Source organism: Carettochelys insculpta, chromosome 3, assembly GCF_033958435.1.
Source record: "Carettochelys insculpta isolate YL-2023 chromosome 3, ASM3395843v1, whole genome shotgun sequence".
Classification (NCBI taxonomy): Eukaryota; Metazoa; Chordata; order Testudines; family Carettochelyidae; genus Carettochelys; species Carettochelys insculpta.
Genome location: NC_134139.1, coordinates 120,010,291 through 120,029,483, shown reverse-complemented (window position 1 = coordinate 120,029,483; position 19,193 = coordinate 120,010,291). Strand labels below are relative to the sequence as shown.

The window sequence follows — 19,193 nt, the reverse complement described above, 5'->3', positions numbered from 1 at the left end:
AAGATCAGGACACCGACCCCAGAGTTCGTGGAACAATGTCTTTTGCTTCACATTTGTGAGTTCTACAATCAAAAGTTCCATTTCTGTGCCACTGCCTGCTCTCTCACTATACCCCACCACAGTGATTGTATCTTGATTAGTGAAGACCCTCAGTTCGGAAGTGAATTTGTGTGATTCACCTTCCCCCAGGGAAGAAGGCATCTAACTTCCCAACCATCCAATCCAAGCACTTTCCCTAGCCACCTGACTGTTTGCCACTTGCATCAGCCTCCCTTCAAGCATCTTCTCTCTGCTGTGATTTCTATAGGTTAATATTTTAGTAAGTTTTAACTTTCAGCAGGCTAGTCAGAAAAAGTTCTCCACAAGTGATTTCAGATTATTGACTACTTAAAACAACAGAAGGCTACTACTGCAGCTCATTTAGCTCCATTGTTTAACAGAAAGAGGAATAGGTTAAACCAGAACGGGGATCCTTGTGGGGAGAGACTCCACATCTCCTGGCTGGGGAACATCTCCCCTCCTCTCTTACTTTCACAAAGCTCAGGCGTTCGAGTCCCTGGCTTAACAAGTTCCTTTCAGCTAAGGGCGGTCCCCTAATTAGGACAGGTTCAGCACAGTTCTGTTTCCCTTCAAATGTGCGATCAAGACCACAACATAGAAAACAACATTTCACTATGCCTGCATTCAGTGCTACAATGTTTGTAACACAATGCCAGCCAAAGTTGATCAACTTTTGAGCAACACAGCTCTAGGTTGCTGGTTTCTCCCTCTCCCAGCTAGCTGTCAGGGAGAACTTATTCAGACCTTGCTTATATCTGGACAGTTTTCGGAAGAAAATGTTTTTTCATCAAGAACGTTCTTCAGTCTTGAACAATTCTACTTATTAATGAAAGCCCTACGCAAAAAAAACAGTGTATGATCATATAATTAAAAACTGTCTCATAATACATTACCCCAAAGATACCATATCAAAATTGTGTGGGAAACCTTAATTCTATTGTTACCTAACTTTTAAGTGTATGACGTTGCAGCTTTAATAACATGCTTTCCATGCAGTTTTTTAAAAAAATGTAATAGTATTCCTGAAAGCTGTGTCTGCACTACATTGCCCTTTTGAAAGGGGAATGAGGGAGACTGAAAATGCAAATGAAGCACCGATTTACAAATCTCACACTTCAATTGCATGATCTCACATGATTGCATTTTTGTAAGGGTTTTTTTTTAAAGCAAAAACACATAGACAGGTTTGCTTAGAAAATAAACCCGTTTTTTTGAAAGAACCCATCTTCCTGAAACAAAATAGAAATAAGGGTTCTTCGGGAAGGGGAGGTTTCTTCCAAGGGAACCCCCTCTACATTGTTAGTTTTGCTTCCATAAAAGGCTCTTCTGGAATCAAGATCACACTGGAGTATGCAAATGAAAAGAAAGATCTGTAAATCCATGACTCATTTGAATGCCTCTGCTCATTAGCATGCCCCTTCCAGAGGGGTGGTTCAATGTAGACATGGACATTATGTATTAAAAAGCTTCCTAACTAACCTCTCTAAACTTTCTAACTGTCAGGGTGATTAAGGAATAAATTGCCTAAGAAGGTTATAAAATCTCTACCACTGGTGATATTTAACAGCAGGTTAGATAAACATCTATCAGAGATGACCTAGTGATGCTTGTTCCAGCCATGGCCATGTCAACAGTAGCAAGTTCTTTTGGAAAATCAGGCCTTTTTTTTCAAAAGAACACAAGGAAAGTCCACACACAGGGATAGGATTATAGTTTATAGGGAGGTTTAGGCTGGACATCAGGAAATACTTCCTAAGTGTCAAGATGGTTAAGCACTGAAATAAACTGCCTAGGACGGTTGTGGAATTTCTGTGATTAAAATTTTTTAAGAGTAAGTTAGACAACCACCTGTCAATGATGGTCTAAATGCTACTTGGTCCTGCCATGAGCACAGGAGAGTGGACTTGATGACTTCTTGAAGTTCCTTCTCATTCTATGACTCTAAAGGGTTATAAAGAGTTAGCTAGTAACTTGCTACCTTGAAATAGGGGTGATCAAAGTATTGAACAATTTTTAGACTTCTTAGGGTAGGCAGGTGGGGACAGAGAACTACCTTGTGAGTTAAGGAAATAGATTATGTCACCCAAACCGTATAGGTCTTGGGAAGTCTATAGGAAGCTTACACCTATCTAGTTCTCCATGAGAAATATGGTTAGATATCCAGTAAGTTAGGCACGTGTAGTTTGTTTATTGTTATAAGATCTTTTGTTTCTGAAATACTTGGGTTCTAAATAAAACAATAGTTTGTTTTAAAGATGCCATCTGTTCAGTGGTCCTAAACAGCAGAACTCTGGGATCTGAATGTAACCTTGGTCTGCTGAAGTAAATCACAGTTAGTGCACAGGGGACTGAAATGCAAGTCTTGGTGAGAGTGGGAAAAAAAACATATGATTTCATGAGATACATGATGGCTCAGGGCTTGAGACCTAAGAAAGAGAGGTGAACTCAGTGAAACCAGGAGGAGTCAGAGATGCAGTTACACAGGTAACCATGACAACAGCCAGCAGAGAGAAACAACTCTCAACCTGGGCTGGAGCTGAAAGAGCAAGTTAGAGGTGAAAGGCCATATATACCATTAGCAATCTCTTGAGACACACAGTGCACCCTTAGTGCTTTCTATAGATGTCTAATGGATCTGTAGAATATTGTGAACAGATTTATGAAACATATAAAACCATTTTAATCAAGCTTCTAGGGTACTCTGAGATGAACTTCTGGCCTACTAGCCTTGCTAATGTCTCTGTATATGATTACTAAAGGTAAGACTTACCATGTGAACAACAAGGAAACTCATAGCTTAGGTTTTAACCCGTTAATAGACTCTGCTGGTTGAATGCTCAAGAGAAGCTAGCCCCTACCTTATATTTAGATTCCTAGTTTCCCCTGAAACAAATGGAATGGAAGTTAGGAGTCCACCTCCTTGTGAGCATTCAGATCTACATGTGTAAATTCAAAGAACTACTCTTGGCTTCCCTCTGAAAATCTCTTTCATTTCAAGGAGGTTGCACCTCCAGGAGCTAGCAGGCTTGTTGTTGTGATCCCAGCTGTAAGTTTACCAGTACTTCCATTTTTTTGTTGCAGAGCTGACAAATGGGGAAGCCCCTTGATCTGCAATAGACAGAATGGGAAGAGTAGACAAGTCCTATGAGACTTCCCTGCCTTCATCAAACATCCAAAGGCTTTTCTTTCCAGGTTGCAATGGATGAATTATGAGATGAACCTTAAGCAGGGTTCTCAAAGACCCTGTGTTCTAGGTCCTCTTTCCCAGTGGCAGATGAAATGGGGTTCTATGAAGTGAGTGCATCAGTTCTACAATAAAGCAAAAACTAAAATGGGATGGGATAGCACAGCATCTTCCAGGCATTGGCATTGTCCTACCTTGAAAAGTGTCTAGTTTGAAATGAGAAAAGTTGACTCATGACTTAACATTAGGTTCTATCACCCAAATACCTGTTCGTATGTGTTAAGAAATTATACTCATTTTCTGAAATTAAACAAAGATATTTGTTTAGAATTACTGTGACTTCACCCATTAAATGAATTTATCATTACGGTTTCAAAAACAAGCTGTCATCTAAAGATGTGTGATTGAGCAGAATGAAAGACATGACAGAAGTGTAGTCACTGGCTGCATTAATTTATAAAGAATGTGAAGAAATATAGATCAAATGGAACAAACTGATACAGAAAATATAATTGATATAACTTTTATTAATATCAGTAGGGATATTTATTGTAACTCAACCTACGCTGCTTATTGCTGTTGAAACTGTGAATTTTTGTAATTGTCATCCTCTTGCCTAATACTAATGTACAAAAATATGTGTACTGTCTATAATTAGTTAGCAACTGTTTATTAAAAAATAATCAGAGAGTAAGAGTCTGTCCACTCTAAAGTGGACTCAGTAGATTTCCATGCTGCCTTCTGTAAGCATAAGAATTCATAACAGTGTTCTTAGCCAGCATTTCCCCTTTATATTCTATTATGCACCGTGCCGTGCTCTGGTAGCTTGCTAAAGTAAACCTCAGAGGTAGCAGTGTTAAAATGGTGCTGTTTGTACCTGGTATGTATAATGTTTTAAAATCCTTTGGGGTAAAAGGAACTATAGAAATTTAAAACAAAGTCATTTCATAAGAGGGAGAGAGCTGTTCTTAACATTTTTCCAATGTGAATTTACTCTTAATGGATGCAGTGTTCTCAATCTCTCTTTTAAATCAGTACATGGTCACACTTTTTTTTCTCTCTCTCTTTTCTTTTGAATTTAGGAATCCTGAAGGTGTCTGACTGGCAGCCCTGGGGAGTGAAATATTCTGTTTATTCACAAGACAAGGGATAGCAAAGAAATGTCAAAGTAAGCTTGTTCACACTTTGCTAACAATATGTCTCACTCCTGTGCAGGAGAAACTATCACTATGGCTGAAAGGGGAGTTTAATTTCTGTGTCCTTTGACTATGTTGCACCCCACTGAGATGGCCAAAATGGGGGAGAAATGTGAATGTGTTTTTTGTGCCAACTTGCCACTGATAAGAGAACTGCATTACGATTACTGAATCATTTTACGCTGTCAGTGCAACAACTGTCAGAGGATAGCACTTTCAATCACTACTGATTTGGAATGGATTTGAATGTGTGGCTTTAACGTGAAAGGCTTGCATGCCAGCATACCAAAGGGGGATCATTTGTACAGAATATTCTTATTGCAGTATGCGTGGTAGCTCTCTTTTCAGGAAAATTAATGTAAAAATGTCACAATTGCTTTTTGATTAGGCCACATCCCCCACAGTATATTTTTCTCTGCTTTTAATATTCCTTTTGACATCTTTACTTTAATCCCAGAAGCAAAGTGATCACCCTGGGGTTGCTTTTAATCCAGAGTCGGCAATTGTAGAAGCCTGCCCCCTTTCCCTTTTGGTGGGAACAATGGGAGCCACTTAGAATATGGTGGACATGGCTGAGAGGTACAAGGAGCTGCTTGTGGGACAGTGTATGCCGGACGGGAGAGGCTGCTCAGCCTAAGGGGCTTGCAGAGCACTCTGGGACTATCTGAAGGGGAAAAAAGGGAAGGCGCATCATGGCTCAGGGTTTATGCCGGTTATCTGAGAGTTCCAGTTGATCAAATACTGGAAAAATAAGAATTTATTATGGGAATCTCTCTAAGTTTTGACCGCAGATGAACAAAGTAAGATATAGCTCACATGCAAGCAACATGCAAAGAGAACAAAAGGATCATGTGATATATACCTGTGGACCAAAATATAAGAAGTTCTCATATTTGTTTAGGTCCTCCAGCTTGGCAAGGAATGTCCATTTAACACTGACTAGGAGAGTTATCTATTTTTTCCAATAAATTTCCTACACCTTGCTTTTGAAAAGTCCTACTATGCTGTTGTTCTAAGACTAGGCAAATGGTTATGGATTGAAGCCAGGCCTGATGATAGGGGAATGAACAAATGGGGCAGATGACCCAGAGCCCAGCAATTCAAAAGGGCCTGGGGCATGGCAGCCCTGGCAGCTGGAGCCGTGGGCCCTTTAAATTGCCTCAAGAGCTCTGCCGAGGGGGAGAGCTTAGGATGAAGAAGCATGGTGCCAGCCTCCCCAACAATCACCTTGCCCAGGGCTCCAGCAGTTCTTCCAGCCTCCCTGACTGAAGCAGAATTTTTCTCCTCCCAATGACATACAAGACATTTGTGAAGAGGCCAAGTTTCACACCAGTAAGATGTGATACACTGATCTATCCATCTGCAAAATTATCAGAATACACTTATTCGCCCAAGACATTTAAAATCACATAATATATAAAAATGCTGATACACCATGATGTTCTTGGAAAGTTTTTTTTTAGCCTAGATATGGGAGTCTTCATCATATGTTCATTCTTTTACAGGACTATGATACATCTGGTAAAAACATGCCTTGTCATGGATCATTTAAAAACTAGTAATTTGCTGTCCATTATTATCCTGGTAAAGTATATATGACAGTTTGTGTAAAGTTATAGGAATATACGATATGATATTACTAAGGACAGTCACAAACTAGGTTCTCTAGATGAAAGGCAAACTGATGCCTCTTCTGAATGCCAACAAAGTCCCATGTTTAAGTGATCAGTCTTTGGTAGGAAAGGGTGTGTGAGCAAAACAGCTACAGTTTCACAAAAGATCAGCTTGAGTTTCCCATCTACATGGAACTTCCATTTCCTGTATCTCAGCTGCAGATGATTCTCAAAGAAGAGATATGCTATAAGAAAAGAGAGCAAATGCCACAGATTATTCCTCCCCTTTCATTTCCACCACAACATGAACAAGACTTAAAGGACAAAGGAAACAGCATGGGACTGGGGAGGGATCCTCTCGTTTAAAATCAATCTTTCTGTATTTAACACATTTATTTCTTGTTTTATCTAAACTACTTTGTTTGGACTGAAGTATTTGAGAACCTCCATTTGTGATAACAGAACCAGAGCGTATTGTTTTCTATTAATAAAATGGTAGACTTTAGATAAGCTTGTATTGCCCAGGTGATGGCTTGACAGTACAAGACACATGTTGTTGGGAGAAGTTCTGGGACTGGGAAATTGCTGGTGTAATTCAAGATTGGTTATAGCACTCAGACAGTATAACAGGGAGTCATGTACATGCGAGAGGCTGTGGGCAAGCAGAACAGGAGTAGTTCCTGTCACAGTGAAGCAGTGTGAAAGACACTGTAGGATGGAGAGTTGAGGGGGGCACAGCTATTCATTAATCCCAGAGTGTTCCCAAACACTTGCATCCAAACACAGTAGTTTAGCTATAATGTCACATTCCAATTAATTTAAATTCTAGACTCAGTCTTAGGGCTCAATTTATTTTTTATTTAAACGGGTTTAGGTATTATATGTAAAATCAATGACTTTAGTGTAGATTTACAGTTATGTAAGACAGAGCAGAAGGCCAGAATCTTCAGGGTAAATAATAGAAACTTTCCAGATATCCCACCCATGGCTCTCACCAGAATATGCATCTGCATCTCAGGGTCGTAATACCATATCCAAATATAATTGATGGCCTGCATATGTTTCTGTTAAGTATTCCATAACAAGCCTAATGCAAAAATCCATTTTCTTTGTGATGGGTGTCCCCTTGCGTGCCATCTTGAACTTCAGTGGAGCCTTCTGACTCACTCATTTGGATTTTCTCTAGTACTGTGACATTGTGACAAGCTGCAAAGCCATCTAAGCTTGCACTCGTATCAACATGCTCAGGCAGAGGCTTCTCCCCGGTATGTTCACGAATGATCTGCCAGCCAGTGCATGAACCAACAACAGAGATGTTCCAGATAAAATATCTCAGCTCCTCAGCCTGAGACCCCAGATCTGTACCATCCTGCCCTGGTCAAAATCCTGACAGGTATGACTATATTACCCAGTCTGCCCCTCCTCCTGTGTGAAGAGGACCATGTATAAGCACTTGCTGACTAAAATGAGGTACCTCATACAGTTCAAGCAAACCAGTGTTTTAGGTAAAATGTAAAACAAATTTGTTACCTACAGAAACATAGATTATAAGTGATAGGAAGCATATTATAATATGTGATATAGATAATAAGTGATAGCAAACACATTGAAGTAGATTACCATGCAAATAAACAAAATCACAATTTAAACCTAATATACTAGATAGGATTTGAATTTAGTAGTGACTCACCCTGTTAAATAGTATAAACAGTCCACTGAAACTTTCTACACAGGTAGGTTTCCTTCTTTCCTGCCTGATACATCATTTCCTCCAACCCAGTCTTTGCTCCTCCGCTGTTTCCATTGCTGTTCTGTGTATGGAGTGGGCCCTTGCCAGTGTCACTTGCCCATTTATAGTTTCTTCCATATGGTGAGATCTCCTTTGTTTCAAGCTAAGTTCCAAGGCAATCTGTGGAAGAAATTTAGGTACAAGATTGATTTTCACATCATGTGATGACACCATCTGCCCCTGCATGTATGATGAGTCACAATGGCCATTATTCATATGTTGTCTGAAGCATTTCAGCCTGAGGGCAAGCCTTTCCTATTGCTCATTGTCTTTATTGATTAGGTGTTATCACTTTCCAGCTTCTTCCTTGTTGTATCTGAAATACTTGTTATGGGTGTTTCCAACTTCACACCATCTTCCAGTAACACACACATAGCAAGACTTTATAACCTCCCACACAACCACAAGACATACAATGCCACAGGATATTAATGTTCAACACATCAAGGCTTTTGCCATGATCCCTGGCAGGGCATACTTGGTACAAAACATACCATGACTATATAAACATGATGAATGCGGCGGTGCCAAGATGTTGCTTTGGGACACGGAGCATCACACTTCTCATTTACTTCCTTTCTCCTCATGATGTACTTTTTCATATGGCTTATTACAGCTGGCAGACACAACTTTCTACACCATATATTGCTTTTTTAATTTAACCCTCCTTCTCCCCATTGCTGCTTCCCAGCAGCATCAGTCTCCCCTGCTTTCCATTGTACTCAAACTCCTAAATTCTCGGAGGTCTGGAATACAGGGGTTACCAAGAAACAAGATTACCTTTTCAGTTTGGAAGTCAATGGAGACAAGAAATGATCATCAAGAAAAAGCATGCAGCACAGCGCTATCCCCTTCCTTGTGGGTTAAAACATCATGTGTTAAGAAGGGAGAATGTGACAAGCTTTTATTTCTGCATCCACTTGGGATTTTTCAGCAGGATGTCTCTCCTACCATTCTGTTTGCAACCTTTCAGCTGGTGAAAATGCAGTGTTGACAAAGTAATGGTGGCTTTTACAATACTTTTACTATGCTGCACTAAATTACTACTCTAATACGGAGTGAAAATGTAATGCAGTGCCACTAATAAAACTTAAATTAAGGAACTCCTTTTTCTGATTGGTTCTTACATATAATTTAGAGACAGAATATCTGGGTCAAACTAACTAGAGTGAATAGTAAAGGCACAAGCTAAATTATTCGGGGTAGTCACTGAGGAGTGACTAAGCTGCTATTTATATACTTTCTAAATACATTATTATGTCTCCAGAGGAATTCACAAGGTCCTATTTGAAGTCAATGGACTCCAGAGTATGCATTCTGTTCATCTAAAAATCTGACAACTGAAATTATTGGATTATTGGGTAGGGTAGTTGAATGACCCAGGAAGATTTAACTATCAGTTTATGAGAACTTGGGCTACATTATTTAAGGAAACTGTGTTTATATGAAACTAGTGGAAAAAAATTATAGAGCTATATGAACCCTCTTTGCTGAAAGTGCAGAAAATAGAAAACAAGAGGAGCAAGCATAGAAGACTGAATTGGGTCTGTCTTTTAATTAAGGATCCTCTAGGAAACAAAAATAAAGCCTAAAGATTGGCTCTTTTAGCCTGTACTGATAAACTAGAACTTCAAACACTCTGCGGCATGCCAGATCTAAATTCTTTGCCAAAGCTCCCTACTGCCTGTGATCAAGTAGGACTAAACGATGTAGGCGTTCTGTGGGAAAAAATGGTCTCACACTATTACAATTTAATTATATTTGTCTAAAAATGCATCTTTTTAGATGATGCCCCTGATCCTACTGGCACTTGTGTGAACAGTTTTCTTTATGCATCTAAATCGTGCCTTGAACTTTACACAGTATTCATCTGTGTAAAGTTCAGCACAAGCATCTGTGCTTGCAGGACCAATAATCTATGTTAAAACATCAGTACTTTCTTTTATTATCATTAAGTTTTGTCAGTGTGCTCATGCCTCTCAAAATATTGAGGAGGTTAGGCTCCCTGCCTGTACAGCTAAGTCTACATTGCCGCTGAAGGTGTACTTACTGGAATGGGCAGACATATCTGCACTAACTGTGATTGAGCTTTTGGGGAAAAGATCGCAGTGTAGCTATCCCATTTGGCATTGGTCAACTGCCTAAGTATATGCTTTGGGTCTTGGGTAGGCTTATATTCAGGGTTATTTTTATCATGTTCATATCAAAACTAGCACAAACCGACCTGCATATTAGCCCTCAAGTTGCTGTGTAGAGTGACTGAAGCCTGAGGGACATAAATCTTGGATTAGACACACACACAGGATGACCAGAGGAAAGTCAAATCTCAAAACGATGTCTTCTTTCAATTTTAAATATCATATACTTTTCAAACTGTTGACAGGTTCTCCATAAAAGGCCTGTTTTATCATACCATTCTTTTAAGATACACTTTTCATAATTTAGGCCTGGATTCTGCAGCCATGCTCTGATTATACAATACCCTGCTCCATGAATGGTCCCAAGGCTGGCCCTCAGTCCTTACCCCACCACTCCTTGCATTCTGCCTCCCACTACTCCAGTGTTATTGCTGCTCCACTTCTCTCCCCTACATACTTGCTTCCTGCTGTACATCTATAGACAGGCTAAAGTCTGACAGCTGTACTCATGGGCTATGGCTACACTGCAGCTCTATTTCAAACTAAGTTATGTCAAAGTCATCAATTCAAAATAACTTAGTTTGAAATAAGGCAGCCACACTCATAAGTTATTGTGAAATAACTTTTTTTCTTAGTGGAATAAAACATCCACACCTGTTGGACACTAACTCTCATATAAGGCCACCCGGAATCACTTCAGGCAGGTCATCAGGCTAGCAGTTTCTTCCTATGGCTGCTGCTTGAGGCTCTCTGAGGCTTATGTTTAAAGGGACACCCCCAGATAGCCTCTCCTCAGGTTTCCCTGCTTGCTTGCCTACCTCCTTGAGGGACAGTGTTGTTCAACATCTTTATTAATGACCTGGTATAATGGGGTTCAGGGGTCCCCAAACACTGCCCCCGTCTGCAGACTGGAGTGACTCTCTCTCAGAGAAATTTATAGGCAACAGAGACACAGTGCAGTGCAGAGGTGTCAGTACAGCCAGCAGAGACAATCATTCCAATCTATCCTGGGGAGAGGAGACTGAGGGGTGCCCACATCTGGGGTCTAGCTTCCCCTCAGCCCAGCCTAGCTGCCTTCCCCCTCTCCTCCCAGCTTCCAACTGCCACCTCTGATTCAAATCCAGCTGGGCTCCTCTCCACTCTTTATTGGGGGTCAGAGGTGTTACCTGCTATATTAGATTACAAACAGCAGGGGGTCATCCTCAGCCTATGTGAGCTGCTTGGCCTGCCACACACATCCCCCACTACATCACACCTGGATATGGAGATACACATCTCATAGAGCTAGAAGGGACCTCAGGAGGTCATGGAGTCCAGTCTCCTTTCTTCTTAGCAGGACCAAGAACCATCCCTGACAGCTTTTTTTTTTCTATTTAATCTATTTGCCCCAGACCTCTAAATGGCCTCCTCAGGTATTGAGCTCACAGCCCTGGGTTTGGCAGGCCAACATGCAAACCTCTTAACTGAGCTATCCCTCCCCCTATGAAGGCCTGGACTGCACCCTCACTAAGTTTGCAGATGACATCAAGTCCGGGGAAGAGGTAAGATACATGGGAGGGTAGAGATAGGATCCAGAGTGACCTGGATAAATCAGAGGATTGGGCCAAAAGAAATCTGATGCAGTTCAACAAGGAAAAGTGTAGACTCCTGCATTTGGGATGGGAGAATTCCAAGCATTGTTATAGGCTGGGGACCAACTGGCTAAGCAGCAGTACAGCAGAAAGGGACATAGGGATTATAGTGGATGAAAGGCTGAATACGATTCAACAGTGTGCCCTGGTAGACAAGAATGCTAACAACATGTTGGAGTGCATTAGGAGGAGTATTGAGAGTAGATCTAGAGAAGTGGTTGTTCCCCTCTATTCAGCAGTGGTGAGGCCACATCTTGGAGTACTGTGTCCAGTTTTGGCCCCCCCACCCCCGGTATAGGAAGGATGTGGATGTGCTGGAACAGGTTTAGCGGAGGGCAACGAAAATGATTAAAAGGCTGGAGCATATGACCTTTGAGAGAGGCTGAAGGATTTGGTGTTATTTAGTTTGCAGAAGAAAAGACTGAGGGGTGATTTAATAGCAGCCTTCAACTTCCTGAAGAGGGGCTCTAAAGAAGATGGAGAAAAACTGTTCTCAGTGGTGACAGACAGCAGAACAATGAGCAATGGTCTGAAGTTACAGAAGGAGAGGAGCAGGACATCAGGAAAAACTACTTCACCAGGAAGGTGTTAAAGCACTGGAGTACGTTGCCTAGAGAGGTGGTGGAATCTCCATCTCTAGAGGTTTTTAAGTCCCAGATTGAAAAACTCCTGGATGGGATGACTTAGCTGAGGACTGCTTGAAGCAGGGGACTGGACTTGATGACCTCCTGAGGTCCCTTCTAGCCCTAGAAGTCTATGATTCTATGATTCTATGACAGCAAAGCATTCATATCACCTGCTATGGTTGCCCTGCCCCAGGGCAGCACAGCAGCCTTTGCAATTGAGCTGGAGCCAGCCCCAGCCATTCTCCAGCTCCTCCTCCAAGCTGTGGGGGATGTCCAGTGACCTGATCCCCAGCACCTGGAGGATCCCCACCACGATCCCATGTGGTGGACTCTCCTTGCTCAGCTGAGAAGCTTCCCCCACCTGGAGGCTGCGGTTCAGGCACTGGTCCCTGTATCCTGCCACATATGGCAGCTGGACACCAGTGCAGACTGGTGGGGCCATGTCATTTTGCAGCAGTGGGAAGACCAGCAATGGCTACAGAACTTCAGAAGGAAAGTCACCATCCTGGAGCTCTGCAAGTGGCTTGTCCCTGCCCTGCAGCCATGGGACACACAACTGAGGACCACCATCCCCCTCCAGAAGTGGTTCGCCATTGCACTCTGGCAACTCACCACACTGGCCAGCTATCATTCCAACAGAAGTCAGTTTGGAATGGGGAAGTTGACTGTCAGGAACTTGCTCATGCAGGTAGAGAGTTCCTGGCCCAGTGGACCACACCAGCAGGAGGAAGGATGGGATGGTTCTCTGTGTCCCACCCCCACAAAGTTTGGCCAGGGGTGATGCAACTGCTGGGGCTTGCTCCCAGTGGTGGGGGAGGGGCTCCTAGGGGAGACAGCCAGCAGGTGTCCTGACAGCACTGTGAAATACGCTCCAACTGTGCCCAGGTGGTCAAGGTCATCAATACCACACTGTTGTGCAGAGTCATCTGCCTTGCAGACGTGGATGCTGTCATCATGGAACTCTGTGCCCTGGACTTTCCCAACTGCAGAAGAGACATCAACGGGACACACAACCCCATCCATGCCCCAGAACACCAGGCCTCCACCTACATCACCCAGAAGGGATATTTCCCAGTGGTTCTGCAGGCCATGACCAACTACTGGGGCTGATTCACAAATGTCAGCATTAGGTTGTCAGGGAAGGCACACAATGCCCACGTGTTCTGGAACTCCTGTCTATGAACAGCTGCATTCCGGGACCTTCTTCCCCAACTACACCATCAGGATCAGGAATGTGGACATGCCCATCTACTTGTGGGGGACATGGCCTATCCCTTTTTGCCCGGGCTCATGAGGCCCTACACCAGCCACCTGCACCCCTCTTCAGAGGCCTTCAATGCCTGGCTGACCAGGGCCTGCATGGTGTCAAGGGTGCCTTCAGCAACCTCAAGAAGCATTGCCACTGCATCCTTACCTGCCTGGGCCTGAGGGAGTACTGCGTCCCACAGGCGGTGGCCGCTGCATGCTGTGTCCTCCACAGCCCGTGTGAGTGAAGGAGGAAGGCCTCCCTGCCCACATAGGAAGCTGAGGCAAAGTGCCTAGCCAGGGCCTTTGAACAGCCATGCATAGCTGCCATTCAGGAGGCCCAGTGAGACACCATCAGCATGAGGGAGGCCCTCAAGGAGAGCTTCACCCTGGGGTAGCAGTGATGCTGTACTCTGGGCCACTCCATGGGGAACTTCAACTTCATCCATCTATGCCCCATGCCCCCATCTTGCCCTCTCCATTCCCCCTTCCCAAACAGGCAATAAACATCCTGTTGTTTGAACACAAAATGGGGGTCTATATTTACAAGGGTGGGGTGGGGTAACTGAGGAGGGAGTGTGGAGGTGACTGGGGGGAAGGGTGCAGGGTGGAGGGAGTGTGCTAGCAACTATGTGGAGGGCAGACCCACATACAGGGCCCAGCAGTTGGGGGGCTCAAGACACAGGCTCTGCAGGGCACCTGCCCACACAGGCCACACTGCCTTGAGTACAGGGACCTCGGCATTCCCAGAGGAGGAAGGAAGGTGTGGCAGGGGGTGAGGGGATTGGGAAAGGAGCGGGGGGCGAGTGAGGGGGTGAGGGCTCTGCTGGGGTGGGACACCAGGGCATGCACTAGTACGCACACCTTCAGCAGCAGTGCCCACCCGAGCTCCTACTGCATCCACTGGGCCTTGGGGCAGAGGTCCTTACCATGGAGGTGGTGGTCCTCACTGCAGATGAGGAGATGCTCGGCCACCCAGTCCAATGTCATGACAAGCGTGGCCAAAGCTCCTCCAGGTGCTGCTGCAGGAGGCCATTGGTACCCTGCAGGTGACAGAAGTGTCCCTGTGTCTGGGCTAGTTGTCTGGAGGAATGCAAGGCACCATCCTGTTGGAGCTGGTCCAGCTGTGAAGAACAAGGACAGGTGGTTAGTCATCCCAGGAGACACAATGCATGGACCCTGGTCCCCATGTATGAGCTGAGAGCAAAGGTACCTGGATCTGCTGCAGCCATCATGTGGTGAGCCAAGCCACGTGTCCTCACACTGCTGAACCCTGGTGGCCCCAGGAGTGGGGGCTGGCATGGAGCTGGGAGCATGTCCATATGCCATGAGCTGTGTGTGGGACTGCTGTGGGTGTGTGAGTTGTGCTGCCCCCTGCCTTCCTCCCATGGTGACCTATGAGGCCAGGGTGTCCCACACAGGGGGTGGGGCCATGTCAGGCCTCTCCAGGCACCCCCTGCTCAGTAGCCCATGGCTGCCCTGCAGCACAATCTCAGGGCCACGTGCCTGGAAACAGCACAGCAAATTGTCCCATGTGCACCAGTGGATGCATGCACCACAGCCAATGAAGTTTGGGTGTGGGGTGACCATCACCACACCAGGCCAGGTTCTTCCCCACCCCCACATAGCCTGGCTAGCCACCTCCACTCACGGTATGGGGAATGGAGGTGATATTTATTTGATGGTCCCTCTCCCGCATCATCTGATACCTTGGAAGCCTCCATGGATAGGTCTCCTGTCACCAGGGCGGCCCAACTGCTGTCCCCTGGCACTCTGTCTGGGTCCTCAGGCAGCTCCTGGTCACTATCCCTGCTGTCTGGATCCAGCTACATGATAGGCAGGTTGCCACTGGACTTCACCCCAAGAGGTGGTGAGGGGACTGCCCTGACCCCCCCAATCCAATCCATGTCCTTGAAGTAGGGGCAGTTGGTAGGCACTGCCCTGGACCTGGACCTGGACCTGCCCTCCCGGCCCTGGCATAAGCCTGGAGTAGCTCCTTGACCTTCATGTATACCTGCTCCTGGCTGCACATGTGGCTTTCATGTAGATCCTGGGAGATGGTTTCATCCTCCCAGGCTGCAATGAGGTTCCAGATCTCTGCCCCCAAGTAGGAAAGTGCCCATCTCTTCTGGGCCTGTGCACACTCCTCAGGGCGAATTGGGCAGGCTCCAGGGAAGTTATGGGAGGCAAGTTGGAGACCTTCTTGTGGCTCATGCCTGCAGTCTCCAGCCTGTGGTGCAGGAGCAGGCTGCTGGCTGTGCAGGAGACCGGGAGCACAAACCCCTTAGGGCAACAGTTGTGCCTTTAAAGGCTGGGTACCGGAAGGGAAAACAAGAAAAGGGTTCCCTGCCTGTGGCCAGAGAGATCGTCTGGCAACAGCCGGGTATCCTGGGGGCCTGGAGGCCCTGTCACTCAAAATAATCCTTATTCCCCTGAATAACACAGCTTAGTTCAAAGTATCTATTTCAAGCTAAGCATCATTCCTCATGGAATGAGGCTTACAGAGTTTGAAATAATGCACACACAATTTCAAAGTTATTTCAAAATAGCACATGTGTAGTCTAGACAACAAAGTTATTTTGAGATAACAACAGTTATCTCAAAATAGCTTTGTAGTGTATCCCTAGCCATGGTGAATAATGACTTAATGTGCAGTCCTGTTGAAAAAATGCAGTAAAAGGCTTTTCAGTGAAAATAAGGAGACCAGAATGGCAAAACTCCTGGTAGCTGACAACCTAGTGCTTAGAGATTTCCATGGCACATATAATATGTACATGCTCCTTTAAAACTTACCCACACCTCTTCCTGTGACAGAAAGCCTAGCCCTACTCCTGATACTATTCCATCCTCCCATACATCTCTTCATTTTCTGCATGTGTCTCTTCTCTTTTGCTCTGGTTCTCCCTAAACCTTTCCTCTTTTTGATGTAAGTCCCACCAGGTCCCTACATTGAGAGTGCTGGAACTAGCTCAATTCATGGAGGTTAGGTTGACAAAAGGCTATTAGCCAAGGGTAGGAATGTTGGTGTCCCTGGCCTCTGATTGTCAGAGGCTGGAAATGGATGACAGGAGACAAATCGCTTGATTATTGTCTTTGGCCCACCCCCTCTGGGGCACCTGGCACTGACCACTGTCTGCAGACAGGCTACTGGGCTGGATGGACCTTTGGTCTGCCCCAGTATGGCCATTCTTATGTTCTTAACCTCTTAGACGACGCCAGTGGCCTCAAAGAATGGAGAAGTATGAGATGATCTATTCTGATGGACAGATTATGACCTGATTTTTGGGGGCCAAGAACTTGAAGCTGAGGGATCTCCCATTCCTCCTTAACCCCCACTTCTCACTGGGTAGTATGTCCCTGCTTCTCACTCAGTTCTTCAGCATATAGATCAAAAATATTTAACTCCCATTTGGGCAACTTGTAAATGCTTACAAAATGAAGTCAGAACCTGTAAGACAGGGTGAATTAGATGGAGCAGGTGGCAGGATAATTGTCAGTCAGGACAGGGAGGCTAAAATGGCAATTCTTGTGCTGGCTAAGGCAACTTGATAAAATTTCATTGTCAAAGCTTTCCCCAACCCCATACTCACTCTTCAAGTGCAGAATATGGGGACCTGCAAGAGCCTTTAAAATATCTTGCCACTAAAGGCTTCTGTTTATAAATTCCCCAAGATCACAGATTCCCCAGCATTGGATTGGTATTGCTGCAACCAACCACCTAAATACAAAAACCCCATTGAGAACCTAAGATGATGCACTTGGGAATTCCTTCCCTTTGGAGAAAGCTTGAAAAGCTGTACTTTCTCTTAATAGTATGGCTTGCTGTCTTGCACACATGTGCATATGTCCACCTGCCTTCTATGCACAGCAATCAGATCATGGTCTTAAAAAGGTGATTTTTACTAAGAAAACAAAGAAACATACATAATGACAAATCACTTGATTTCTAGGTGTTTCAGAACAATGGAGCAGGGAAGGGTTGAAGAGGGGAAAGGATTAAAACTCAAAGAATTGCTTCCCTGGCATTCAGTTTGGAAACTTACAGTGTAAGTGGAGTAGTTACATGTGCTCAGCACAAAGAAGTTCAACAAATCCCAAAATCAAGAAAATAGCCTGATTACTTCTGACTAAACCTTCCCTGTTATATTCACATATATACAGTTCCACGAGTTAGTCCTTCCCTAGGCATGGATGTCACTGAATTCCCCATGCCTTGCTTCCTGGCATACTTTATGGCTTTCCGATCTCTGCTCTGATCACACAAAGACAGGAGCAAGATGGTCTCTGCTTCCAGTTGAAAAGCCCACACCCTGCTTCTACCAGCTCTCCTAGCCTCCTGCCAACTTACTTCCTGCTTCCCTAGCATTCCTGGAGACTCTCTAGGACCCACTATCTACAGCTGCATCTACACTAACTGGCTATTTCGAAGTAGCCGGGCCAACTTTGAAATAGCGCCCGTCGCGTCTATATGTGCCGAGCGCTATTTTGAAGTTGAAATCGACATAAGGCGGTGAGACGTTGAAGTCGCTATCCTCATCAGGAGATTGGAATAGCGCCCTACTTCGAAGTTGAACGTGTAGACGATCCGCGTCCCACAACATCGAAATAGCGGGGTCCTCCATGGCAGCCTTCAGCTGAGGGGTTGAGAGATGCTCTCTCCAGCCCCTGAGCTCTATGGTCACTGCGTGCAGCAGCCCCTTAAAGCTCCCTGTCCCCTTATGTCCTGTGCAGGAAGCTGAGAGCGTGTGCAGGCAGCAGCACACACACATGCCCATCCTGCACGTTCTCACAAGCCCCAACCCACCACCCAGCACCCATGGCATCCAGCCAGCCCCCCAAGCGCCCACAGGGCACCCCCCCAAGGGGACCCAGGGCTCCCAGCCAGCCAGCCAGCGGAGGAAGAGGAGACAGGGCCCCTCCTGGTTGGAGGCCAAGATCCGGGGCCTGCTGGGGCTCTGGGGCGAGGAGGAGGTGCTCCAGGTAATGGGAAGCAAGCGGCGGAATGCAGATGCATTCGCTCAGCTGTCCGAGGGCCTGGCTGCCCAGGGTCACCCTGTCCGCACTCCTGACCACATGAGGAGTAAGGTGAAGGAGCTGCAGCAGGGTTACACCTGGGCCCAGGACACAGCCAGCTGATCTGCGGCCACCCCCGCCGCTTGCCCCTTTTACAGGGAGCTCAGGGAAATCCTGGGCCCCCGGTACACCTCCTCCCCACGGCTACTCTTGACACCTCAACCAACGAGCCCCAGCAGGCCCCAGAGATGGAGTCCGGCCTGGAGGCCAGCCCTGCACCCCAGGGGCCCCCACAGGAGCCCACCCATGGGGCAGCACAGCAGGAGGAGGAGGAGGAGGCCTCCAGCGACGGGGGCTGCTCATAGACCTCCCCTACCGCAGCTCCAGCAGGGCGTCTGCCCAATGGGTGTCCCCCGACCATGGGAGAGGAGTGTCAGGTATGTAGCCCCCCCAGTGCAAACCCCTGGGGTTAAGGGGCGGGGACAAGGGACATGACCAGGGCCCTGCACACACCCAGATGACCATGGCCTCAAGGACAGCAGTGGCATGTCCCTCAGAAGAGTCCATCAGCCCCTGCCCCCCAGCAGGACAGCACCATGCCCCATCCCTGGGGATGGGGTCACGGAACGTAGAGGTCCCCCCGGGGGGGGAATAGCACACCCATCAGCAGCAGCAGCATCTCTGGGGGATGGGGATGG

General features: G+C 45.8%; 1 long non-coding RNA gene across 1 annotated transcript; it reads right to left on the bottom strand.

The window, feature by feature from the left end:
• Positions 1-5,463: 5,463 nt before the first annotated feature.
• On the bottom strand, positions 5,464-14,719 carry LOC142010454 (uncharacterized). Its single transcript, XR_012644802.1, has 3 exons — positions 14,412-14,719; positions 7,744-7,962; positions 5,464-6,298 (listed from the first exon to the last, which is right to left on the bottom strand). It is a non-coding gene; the product is annotated as an uncharacterized LOC142010454 (long non-coding RNA).
• Positions 14,720-19,193: the final 4,474 nt, after the last annotated feature.